Genomic DNA, 10,360 nt, shown 5'->3' with positions numbered 1-10,360 from the left:
GGTGTTGGAGAAGACTCTTGAGAGTCCCTTGGACTGCAAGGACATCCAACCAGTCCATTCTGAAGATCAGCCCTGGGATTTCTTTGGAAGGAATGATGTGAAAGCTGAAACTCCAGTACTTTGGCCACCTCATGCGAAGAGTTGACTCATTGGAAAAGACTCTGATGCTGGGAGGGATCGGGGGCAGGAGGAGAAGGGGACGACAAAGGATGAGATGGCTGGATGGCATCACTGACTTGATGGACATGAGTTTGAGTGAATTCCGGGACTTGGTGATGACAGGCCTGGTGTGCTGTGATTCATGGGGTCGCAAAGAGTGGGACATAACCGAGCGACTGAACTGACTGACTGAACTGAGGTCTTAGATGGGGCATGTGGGATCTAGTTCCCTGACCAAGGATAAAACAAGGCCCCCTGAGTTGGGAGCTTGGAGTTTAAGGCACTGGGCCAGCAGGGACATCCCTTTCTCTGTTTTCTGTCTCTCACACCCAACTGGTCAGTAAGACTTTTTCAATTCTATCCACTCAAATGTCTTCTAAATCTATGATCTATTCATCTTTCCCTGCCATTACTTTACACCAGACCTTCACCAAATCTTACCTGAACTGTTGACATGGCCTTTGAGTTGGTGTCCTCTCCTCTCATCTCACACCCCTTTCCCACTTATTTTTCACCTGTTCAAGACTGTATTCTTTCCAGTTGCATATTTGATTCAATTCCTAGCCCATCAATATAGCTATCAAAGTTATAGTAAAGTCTACATGGCTTTTCATGATATGTAAACTTTTAAAAAATCTGGCTCTTGCCTCCAACTCTAAGTTTTCCTGTCTTACTCTGCATTTAATGAACCTCATTGGGCTAACTAATTTCTTTGTCCATGCATATCCCCATATCTCTCCACATTTCATTTCTGTATTCCTCCCAGTAAAATCCAACCTAAATACCTTCCCTTCTTATTCTCTGTCATTCCTGTGAATAATCTTTATACTTTAAGCATGTTTCTATTGTTATGTCTGTTATACTAAGTCAAATTGGTTTTAAATGAGCTAACTTTGTGGGACACTAATGTGTTAATAAAATTACAAGTATTTATAATTTTTTAAACTTTCAGGATCACAGCTCACATTCAGTTCAGTTCAGTTCAGTCGCTCGGTCATGTCCGACTCTTTGTGACCCCATGGACTGCAGCACGCCAGGCTTCCCTGTCGTCACCAATTCCCAGAGCTCAAACTCGTATCCATTGCCATCAGTGATGCCAACCAACCATCTCATCCTCTTTCGTCCCCTTCTCCTCCCATCTTCAATCTTTTCCAGCATCAGGGCCTTTTCCAATGAGACAGTTCTTCACGTCAGGTGGCCAAAGTATTGGAGATTCAGCTTCAGCATCAGTCCTTCCAATGAATATTCAGGACTGATTTCCTTTAGGATAGACTGGTTGGATCTCCTTGCAGTCCAAGGGACTCTCAAGAGTCTTCTCCAACACCACAGTTCTAAAGCATCAATTCTCCAGTGCTCAACTTTCTTTATAGTCCAACTCTCACATCCAAACATGACTACTGGAAAAACCATAGCTTTGACTAGACTGACCTTTGTTGGTAAAGTAATGTCTCTGCTTTTTAATATGCTGTCTAGGTTGATCATAGCTTTTCTTCCAAGCTCTGAAGAAAAGAGCAAGCATCTTTTAATTTCATGACTGCAGTCACCATCTTCAGTGATTTTGGAGCCCAAAAAGATAAAGTCTGTCACTGTTTCCATTGATTCCCAATCTATTTGCCATGAAGTGATGGGACCAGATGCCATGATCTTCGTTTTCTGAATGTTGAGCTTTAAGCCAACTTTTTCACTCTCCTCTTTCACTTTCACCAAGAGGCTCTTTAGTTCCTCTTTGCTTTCTGCCATAAGGGTGGTGGTGTCTGCATATCTGAGGTTCTTGATATTTCTCCTGGCAGTCTTGCTTCCAGCTTGTGCTTAATCCAGTCCAGGAGTTCTCATGATGTACTCTGCATATAAGTCAAATAAGCAGGGTGACAATATACAGCCTCGATGTACTCCTTTCCTGATTTGGAACCAGTCTGTTGTTTCATGTCCAGTTCTAACTGTTGCTTCTTGACCTGCATACAGATTTCTGCATACAGTTCACATTAGATACCCAATAAATGTTAGCCTCTCTGCATCTCTTTTTCTTTCTCTTTTCATCTTTCTTCATGTTGTTATTTTACTTACACACACATACACACATGATTTTGTAGAAAACCCTATAAAAGACATCCCTGAGAAATTCTTGCTTTAGGGAAACCAAATAAATAACAATTTCCATAGGAAGCAGCAGCACATAAGGTATAAGGAATTCCTGAAAGGTGCAGTGAATGATATGGAGGCAATTCATTTAGATTACATTCTCACGGGTATGAATCTTGGTAGGAAACAAAATCCAGCCCTGCATTTTTATTAAGTTCCTGAAAGTTCCCGGAAAGTGCCTTTCTGCAATCTACTTTCTCTTTCCGGAATAGTTTCTGTCTTTCTTCAGCCAACTGTATCCAGCTTGAATGATGCATTAAGGCTCCCTCCCTGTGGGAGGAAGGAACCCTACCTTGCCGAGGCTGGTTTCATCACCCCTTCTCTGTCCTGTCCTAACCCTTGAGTTTTCAATCTCCCACCATGTCTTGTGATTATCTGTTTACACGTTGTTCTTCCCCATCTGTCTGGGAGCCTCCTGAAGACAGGGTTGGTGATTCATTGATCTGTGTTCCAGTGATCTGCACAATGCAGGCATTCAATATATATTCGAATGAATTAGTGAGTGAACAAATGAATGAATCACAGAAGGGGGTCTTTGCCTGTCATTGTTTTATGTGTTCCTCTTTCCAGATATATCTCTCTGGGTCACAGAGACCATCCCCTGTATTCCAAGTCTGGAACAGTGCTTTGCCTGTTATTCAGACTGAGTGGAGGCAAAACTCTCAAAGCCAGGAGTACCTACCTCACGTCGTCCCATCGAAGAGAAGTGGTAGATGTAAGAGAATCAGTCTGGAATGCCTCAGAGATACAAGCCCACCCTCGCTCTTGACATCCACTTGCAGACATTTGCAATGTCTTTCTCTTTTTGGCCTCTCATTAAACCTGCAGAAATCATGGGAAAGTTAAACAGCTCTTGGCTGGCACTTAACTTTTTCCTCTTTGAAATCTGCAAGTTCTCATTATTTCTTGCCCTCACGTGGGTCAGAGTTCCCTTCTCTGCTGGAAACAAGCCTGTCCACCCATGCCCTAGCACACCCCCACTCCTCTCTTTCTGCTTGCATTTTTAGAACACTGTAACACTTAGGGAAACTTCTCCTGATTAAAAAGGTTTAAAATGAGTCAAGATGGCAGGTTAAAAATAACCAAAATGACCCTGCTGTCCCAGTTATTAAAGGATGGCCTGGCAGCTAAAACCTCCAGGCAGTGCCTCGGGCGGACTGAGTCTGGCATCTCATCATTATCCAGAAGTCCTTGGGTCGATTGAATCTGCAACCATTAGCGAGAATGGAAAGGTTTTGACCTGTCATTTAAACAAGAAGAGTCAAGCAAGGGAAGTTCTTCATTACAGGGAAGATTTTTTAGTGTTATAAGACATCATGGCCTCTCTAATTTGTAGAGGAATAATAGGGGAGCACCTGGCTGCTTTCTTGACTATCTGCCTTTCATGTGCATCGCTGACAGGCTGGCTTAGGCGTCCCTCCCATGCGTTCTGAAAACCTGTCCATGAGCTCTGTATCATGGCTCTCACTGATGTGACAGGTACCTCGGAGCGGTGGCTAGGCAGGAAAGCACATGGAGTCGAATTGCCCATGTGTGGATGTCGGCACTACCCCTTGTTAGCTGTGCCGTCTTGGGCAAGTTGCTTTACTGCTGTGTTTCAGTTTTAGTTGGAACAGGCAGGTGTTTAACTATCTTTGTGGTTGTAGAGTAACCTCAGCTTCACTCTGTTTTAAGCATGGTCCCACCATGACTGTGTCTTATTATTGTTTATATGGCACGACCATCATGTGTGCGTGGTTGGGGAATCAGGGTCGGTCCCAGGTTCTTCTGAACTGTTAATTCCACAGGAAACCAGAAGTCCCTTCTCTCTACTTGTCCAGCGATTTCACTTACTTGGTCGTCTCAAGGAGCCTCTGGCACTCTCATTCCCATCCACCCAAACCAACCAGTAGCAAGTCCTGCCTCCCCACCTCCTCATTCTGGCCACTATTGCCTCAGTCAATTTGACAATTGAGATTTGACAATTATTTTTTCTTTAATGAAAATATAATTTAAACAGTGTTTTTATATCTACCTTTGCACTACAACACCCTTAATTTACCTGAACATTAGTAACATAATGTGCTGTGCTTAGTCACTCGGTCAGGTCTGACTCTGTGAGCCCATGGACTGTAGCCTGCCAGGCTCCTCTGTCCATGGGGATTCTCCAGGCAAGAATACTGGAGTGGGTTGCCTTGCCCTCCTCCAGGGGATCTTCCCAACTCAGGGATGGAACCCAGGTCTCCCGCATTGCAGGCGGATTCTTTACCATTTGAGCCACGAGGGAAGCCCTCAAAACATAAAAAGACTTCTAAATATAAGTCTTTATGACACATTTGTTTAACAGGCCTGCCACTGCAGGAGACAGAAGAGATTCGTGTAGGATTCCTGGGTCAGGAATACCCTAGAGGAGGAAATGGCAACTCACTTCAGTGTTCTTGCCTGGAAAATTCTATGGACAGAAGAGCCTGGCAGGCTACAGTCCATGGGCTCACAAAGAGTCAGACACAACTGAACGACTTAGCACTCACATATTCTCTCTAGCACTCCAGAAAGCCAACTCTTCTTGGGTTGGCTTATAAGATCTTCCTGATACAATCCTTGCCAATCTGCCTTGGAAATACAGAAATAATCAGACAAGGCTGTCCAACCCATGCCCTCAGGTAGCTACCAGTTTGCAGGACACAGAGATGGATCCTCTCCCCTGGTGCGAGCTTGTTTGAATCATATCCATTAGATCAGTAACATCCCACTGGCTGAAAATGAAATTGAGCAGGACCTTGCAGGGTCTTCTCAGGGACAAACATTCCAGTACCCCAACTTTGTTTGTAAAAGAGTTTTAGTCTCCTAGACCTTTGCCAAGTTCCAAAGAGCAAATTTAATCAGAGAAATGAGAGGAAAAAAAATGCAGAAGCAAAGGAAAACAGCCAAGCAAGACAAAGATATAGTTTAGCCATAAGACAAAGTCAGAAACCTTTAGTTCCTCCTCAAGGGCTCTAGATGATATCCTGAGCCATATGTTGAGTTGTTCTGCAGATACTAAAACCCCTAACCAGATGGAAGAAGTTAACTGCATGGTGACCACCAGCACATAAAACCCAAATCAGTTAGAACCAGAAGGTTGATGATTTCAAGATTCCAGAAATATCATCCTGTTACCTCACCATCAGAGAACTGTGCACAAGCTGGTCACACACCCCATGATACTCTCCTTTTTACTGTCTTTAAAACTCTTGCCTGAAAGCCATCAGGGAGTTGAGTCTTCTGAGCTGCCTGTTCTCCTTGCCTTGTGCTTTGCAACAAACTCTGTATTTTCCTTCACAACAATCTGGTGTCAGTAGCTTGGCTTGCTTGGGAAAGTAGCCCCAAGTTCGGTTCCATAACAAAAGAAAGCTTTGATGAAAACTTAGATTTTCATCTAAGTTTTAAATTTTAATGATAAAATTTATACTTGGGGACGGACTTAGAGTATTAGGTGGGAAGGAAATAGGAAATAGAAAAATTAGGTTGAGAATTGAAAAGTGGATAAGGAAAAAAAAAAAGAGGACTTGAGAAAGGCAGTTAAAAAGATAAGGGAAATAAGAAAAAAATACCTGAATTGTGTGTTCCAAGCGTGTGTGTTCTTTGATGCTGACCATCCTGTTGTGGCAGGTGGGTGTTTGTAATAATCTCACCAGATGATGCAAAGATCTGGCTGCAGGAAGGCATTGGTGATGACCACTGTGTCTGCTACACGGTCTGGGGCAGGCTTTCTTGACAAACTTTTAAATATAAGTACATTAATCTTTCTGATTGTAAATTATTTGCAGTAATTTACACTGGCTGAAAATTAAAAAGAAGGAAAGTGTTTTGTACTATGCTATAAAAGTCAACCAGCGGATATTTTCTATTAGGTGACTGGCTTACAAAAATCATCCTCAAATGGTTCAGACAGTATGCTGCAGTGTAGGTCAGGAAGAAGCTCTGAACAGAGCAATTTTTTTCTCACCATCTCAAAAAAATCTTTTGGTCCACTAAAAAAAAAAAAAAAACAAACAATAAGAGGGAAGCAGTGAAATAGATTGGGTCACAACTGCTAAACATGTGTTAATCCCTTGACCATTTTGACATTCTATCAAATTCTGTGAAACAAGTTCAAAAAACACATTTCTGGGAAAGAGGAACATAATACCATCCATATTTCCAAACCTGTGATGTGTTACTGGGCAGAGAAATCACTGAACTCTCTCAAAAATGTGTTTCTGACGCTTAGTTTTGCATTCACACTGGAAATAGCAAGTGTGATATAACTAAATGTACAGAATTTGATGCCATTTCAGTTACAATTACCATCAATAATCCAATTAATGTTGCAAACTAGAAAAGTTACTAATGATTAAAATTCATGTAGTACAATCTTCTTTAACTGAAAATTATAGCTCTTGGGAGGATGCTTTTATATTTACTATCAAATTTTAGTGAAATAAAATTGGTGGATAGAGGGTGCCATACCTGTAAGAGTCTGTTGTGGAAAAGTTCTGTTCCATTAATTTCATCACTTACTGTCTGAATTTCATCATTTATTGTCTTTTGTATGCAAGATGTAAAGTCAGAATTTTTGTGGAGGGATACATACTGCCTATAGGAATTTATTAACTATCAGTGCATGTGTGCCAGGTTGCTTCAGTCATTTCTGACACTTTGCAACCCCATGAAGCCTGCCAGGCTCCTCTGTCCCTGGGATTCTCCAGGCAAGAGCACTGGAGAGGGTTGCCATGCCCTCCTCCAGGGGATCTTCTGGACCCAGGGATCAAACCCAAGTCTCTTAACATCTCCTGCACTGGCAGGTGGGTACTTTACCCCTAGTGCCACCTGAGCTAGTTCTTTACCACTAGCACCATCAACTATCAAAGAGATGTGCAAACTTATAAATAGTCATGATTGAGTCAACAACAGGACACAAGAGGCACACAGCTGACATTGTGGAGCTTCAGAAGCTATAGATTCTGTTCCTTGGGTGTCAAAAATCACAAGAGATTGTGCACAGGCAGGGGCACTGAGCTGAGACAGGAAAGACAGAGACTAGGATGCAGGATATTTGAGAGGAAGGGAAGAGCGTGGCCAAAACCAGCACTTTGGAATCCTCTCCAGGAATCTTCGGATTTCTGCCCGTCTTCAGACTTTGCCCATCTTGACTGCTTGCAGGGAATCACTCTGACCTTTTAAAATTGAACTTCTTGGATAAAAGCTCACAAATTAAGACAAAACTAACCCTACCCCATTCACAGCATGGCTGGTAAATCAAATGTTTGATACAATGGCATTGTAGAAGGGTTGTAGAATATGGAGTAGTGTGAGTTGTGAATGGCAGTTTGGAGATAAAAGATGCCAAATTGGTCCAAGATAATTTTAAGGATATGATTAATACTACATCACACATACAGAAAGTGTGAGTGAGTGCCCACCATGGCAATTCTAAAAGCCTGGGAAATGAAAATGATGAGATATAGTCCTTATCATTGAGAAGGAAAGAGCCTCTGCCTTTCCTGCGCTTCACTTGTCTCTTTGCATACTAGATATTTCCTGTGAGTGGGTTGCCAATTCCCCCTCCAGGGGATCTTCCTGACCCAGGAATCGAACCCACATCTCCTGCATCTCTGGCAGATTCTTTAATGCTAGAGCCACCTTTGATCTATATCTCAGCTTCAATGGTGATTCTCTCAAGTCACCAGGAGTGGAGGCAGCATTCTGATTACAGGGTCGCTGCTAAGGTAATGTGATTCTGAAGCCAGCTGCAGGCTCAGAGGTTTTCAATTTCTCTTGCTGCCTGGAATGGCTAAGGCAGCAGCTGCTTTTGAGGGTCAGTTCTGCATAATTACTCTGAGAGGATCAGGCAGACCAACTCAGACCTGGTCTCCTGGGTTTTGAATATTTTTGCTTGAAATCACGACATTGGTTTCCATTATCTACAACTGTACTCTGATTGGTGAAGACAGTAGTAAATATAATTCACCATATGAATGTGTCATACAAGAAAAGAACATAGTATTGTCTACTTAAGTGCTAAAAAAAAGAATTTTTTCAGACAGTGTCTGTGTGAGCAATGTAGCAAAGATAAAATAAATACAAATTATGCACTTAGCAGTCACTTATATAAACAATGGGACTTCCCAGGTAGCACAGCGGTAAAGAATCTGCCAGCCAATGCAGGAGATGCAGGTTTGATCCCTGGTCCAGAAAGATCCCCTGGAGGAAGAAATGACAACCCACTCCAGTAGTTTTGCCTGGAAAATTCCATTGGCAGTGGTGCCTGTCAGGCTGCAGTCCATGGGGTCACAAAGAGTCAGACATGATGAGCTACTGAGCACTCATGCACACATATAAACAATGCTTTTTTATATATTTAACAAAAATAATTTATATGAAGCAAAAATTGTAATTCTGTTAAACACACACTTAATAATTAAGTAAATAGAAAACCATTGTACTTGCTGAAGGCTTGTCATTATTTATAAATTTTATTACTTAAAAGTGCTCCCGGATTTTCTAATTGTTTGTGGTAGTATATTTTAAAGTTGAATTTCTAACTTTCTACCAAAATTATTTTCAGTTTGACACATTTTAACCTGAAAAATAGACCACAAAAATGCTAAAATTAAGGATGACTGAATTGATATATTACCTTGAAGTAGACTAAGTATTCTATATAAGACCCAGAATTCATAGGTTTAAATTCAAATAATAACAAAAGTAACCACATAAAATCTTTGAACTCTGCATGTTAAGAGCATCACAAAATCAAAATATAAATGAGAAACTAGAGAATAAATTCTGCAACATGTATTTTACTAAGACTCTCTAAAAGTACTATACAAATCTGGTACAATTAATAAATGGGAAAGTATCTTAAATGCTTTTCAACTAAATAAATTTAAAAAAATTAAAATATACTAAAAATACTCCTAATTAAAGACATTGATACAAAAGTAAATGAGATAAACTTTTTCATTTATTCAACTGGAAAAACTTTTGAATTTTATAATATTGTTACTGAAAAGATGAGGAATTATTTCTCTTCAGAAGCAATTAAAAAGCTTAGTGGTTAGATTCAGCAATTCAAGTTTCTTTATTTGTTCCTGGAAGAGCTGGCCATGTTACTGGAACTAGAATGTTCACCATAGCTTTGTTTGATATAACAAATAACAGAAAAGAAGAAATTGTCAAATAAATGTATTTTAAAATCTAAATAAATGTTAAATAAATTATTTTATAGCCCTGAAAATATAGCAAGAGTATATAACATACATATACACTAAGCTAAGTTGCTTCAGTTGTGTCCAACTTTGTGTAACCCTATGGAGTGAATCCCGCCAGGCTCCTTTGTCCATGGGATTCTCTAGGCAAAAATACTGGGGTGGGTTGCTATGCCCTCCTTCAGGGTACCTTCCCCACCCAGAGATTGAACCCATGCCTCTTATTTCTCCGGCACTGGCAGGCAAGTTCATTACTGCTAGCACCACCCAGGAAGTATATATGTATATATGCTTTATGGAAAAAAAATCTTTAAAATGTATTGTTGAGTCCAATAAAGATGTACACTATTATCTGTTGCACATATGAACAAGTATCTGTATATTCATAAACAAATGTACATTGGTGCATGCAAAAAAAATTGTCTTGGAAGAACTACATGAGCCTGTTATCATGGTGACTTTAAACACTGGGATGTGGAATGTGGAGAAGGACAGATTGTTTCACTACTTGTATTTTTCTACATTATTTGAATTTTCCAAACTTGACCATGACATGTTTTAATTAGAAAATGTGCCCACATGGATCACATAAATTGTGTGATCACAGGCATTTTACCTTTTCTGTTTTATGCATAGTTTAAATAGTCTCAGTTCAGTCAGTGTAGTCGCTCAGTCGTGTCCGACTTTGCGACCCCGTGAATCACAAAACACCAGGCCTCCCTGTCCATCACCAACTCCCGGAGTCCACCCAGACTCACGTCCATCGAGTCAGTGATGCCATCCAGCCATCTCATCCTCTGTCGTCCCCTTCTCCTCCTGCCCCCAATCCCTCCCAGCATCAGAATATTTTC

At 41.0% G+C, this 10,360-nt stretch overlaps 1 long non-coding RNA gene across 1 annotated transcript in view; it reads right to left on the bottom strand.

The window, feature by feature from the left end:
- LOC104985388 overlaps nt 1–10,360 on the bottom strand; it is a 24,477-nt gene that overhangs the window by 2,618 nt on the left and 11,499 nt on the right. Inside the window, exons 2-3 of the long non-coding RNA XR_824891.1 lie at nt 5,871–6,290; nt 2,981–3,120 (exon numbers count right to left, since the gene is read on the bottom strand). This is a non-coding gene — a long non-coding RNA (uncharacterized LOC104985388). The remainder of the gene's footprint in view (nt 1–2,980; nt 3,121–5,870; nt 6,291–10,360) is intronic.

Source organism: Bison bison, unplaced genomic scaffold, assembly GCF_000754665.1.
Source record: "Bison bison bison isolate TAMUID 2011002044 unplaced genomic scaffold, Bison_UMD1.0 scf7180017864043, whole genome shotgun sequence".
In the NCBI taxonomy this organism is placed as follows: domain Eukaryota; kingdom Metazoa; phylum Chordata; class Mammalia; order Artiodactyla; family Bovidae; genus Bison; species Bison bison.
Note: the sequence above shows the minus strand (reverse complement) of the source record. Positions and strands in the feature narration are given on the sequence as shown.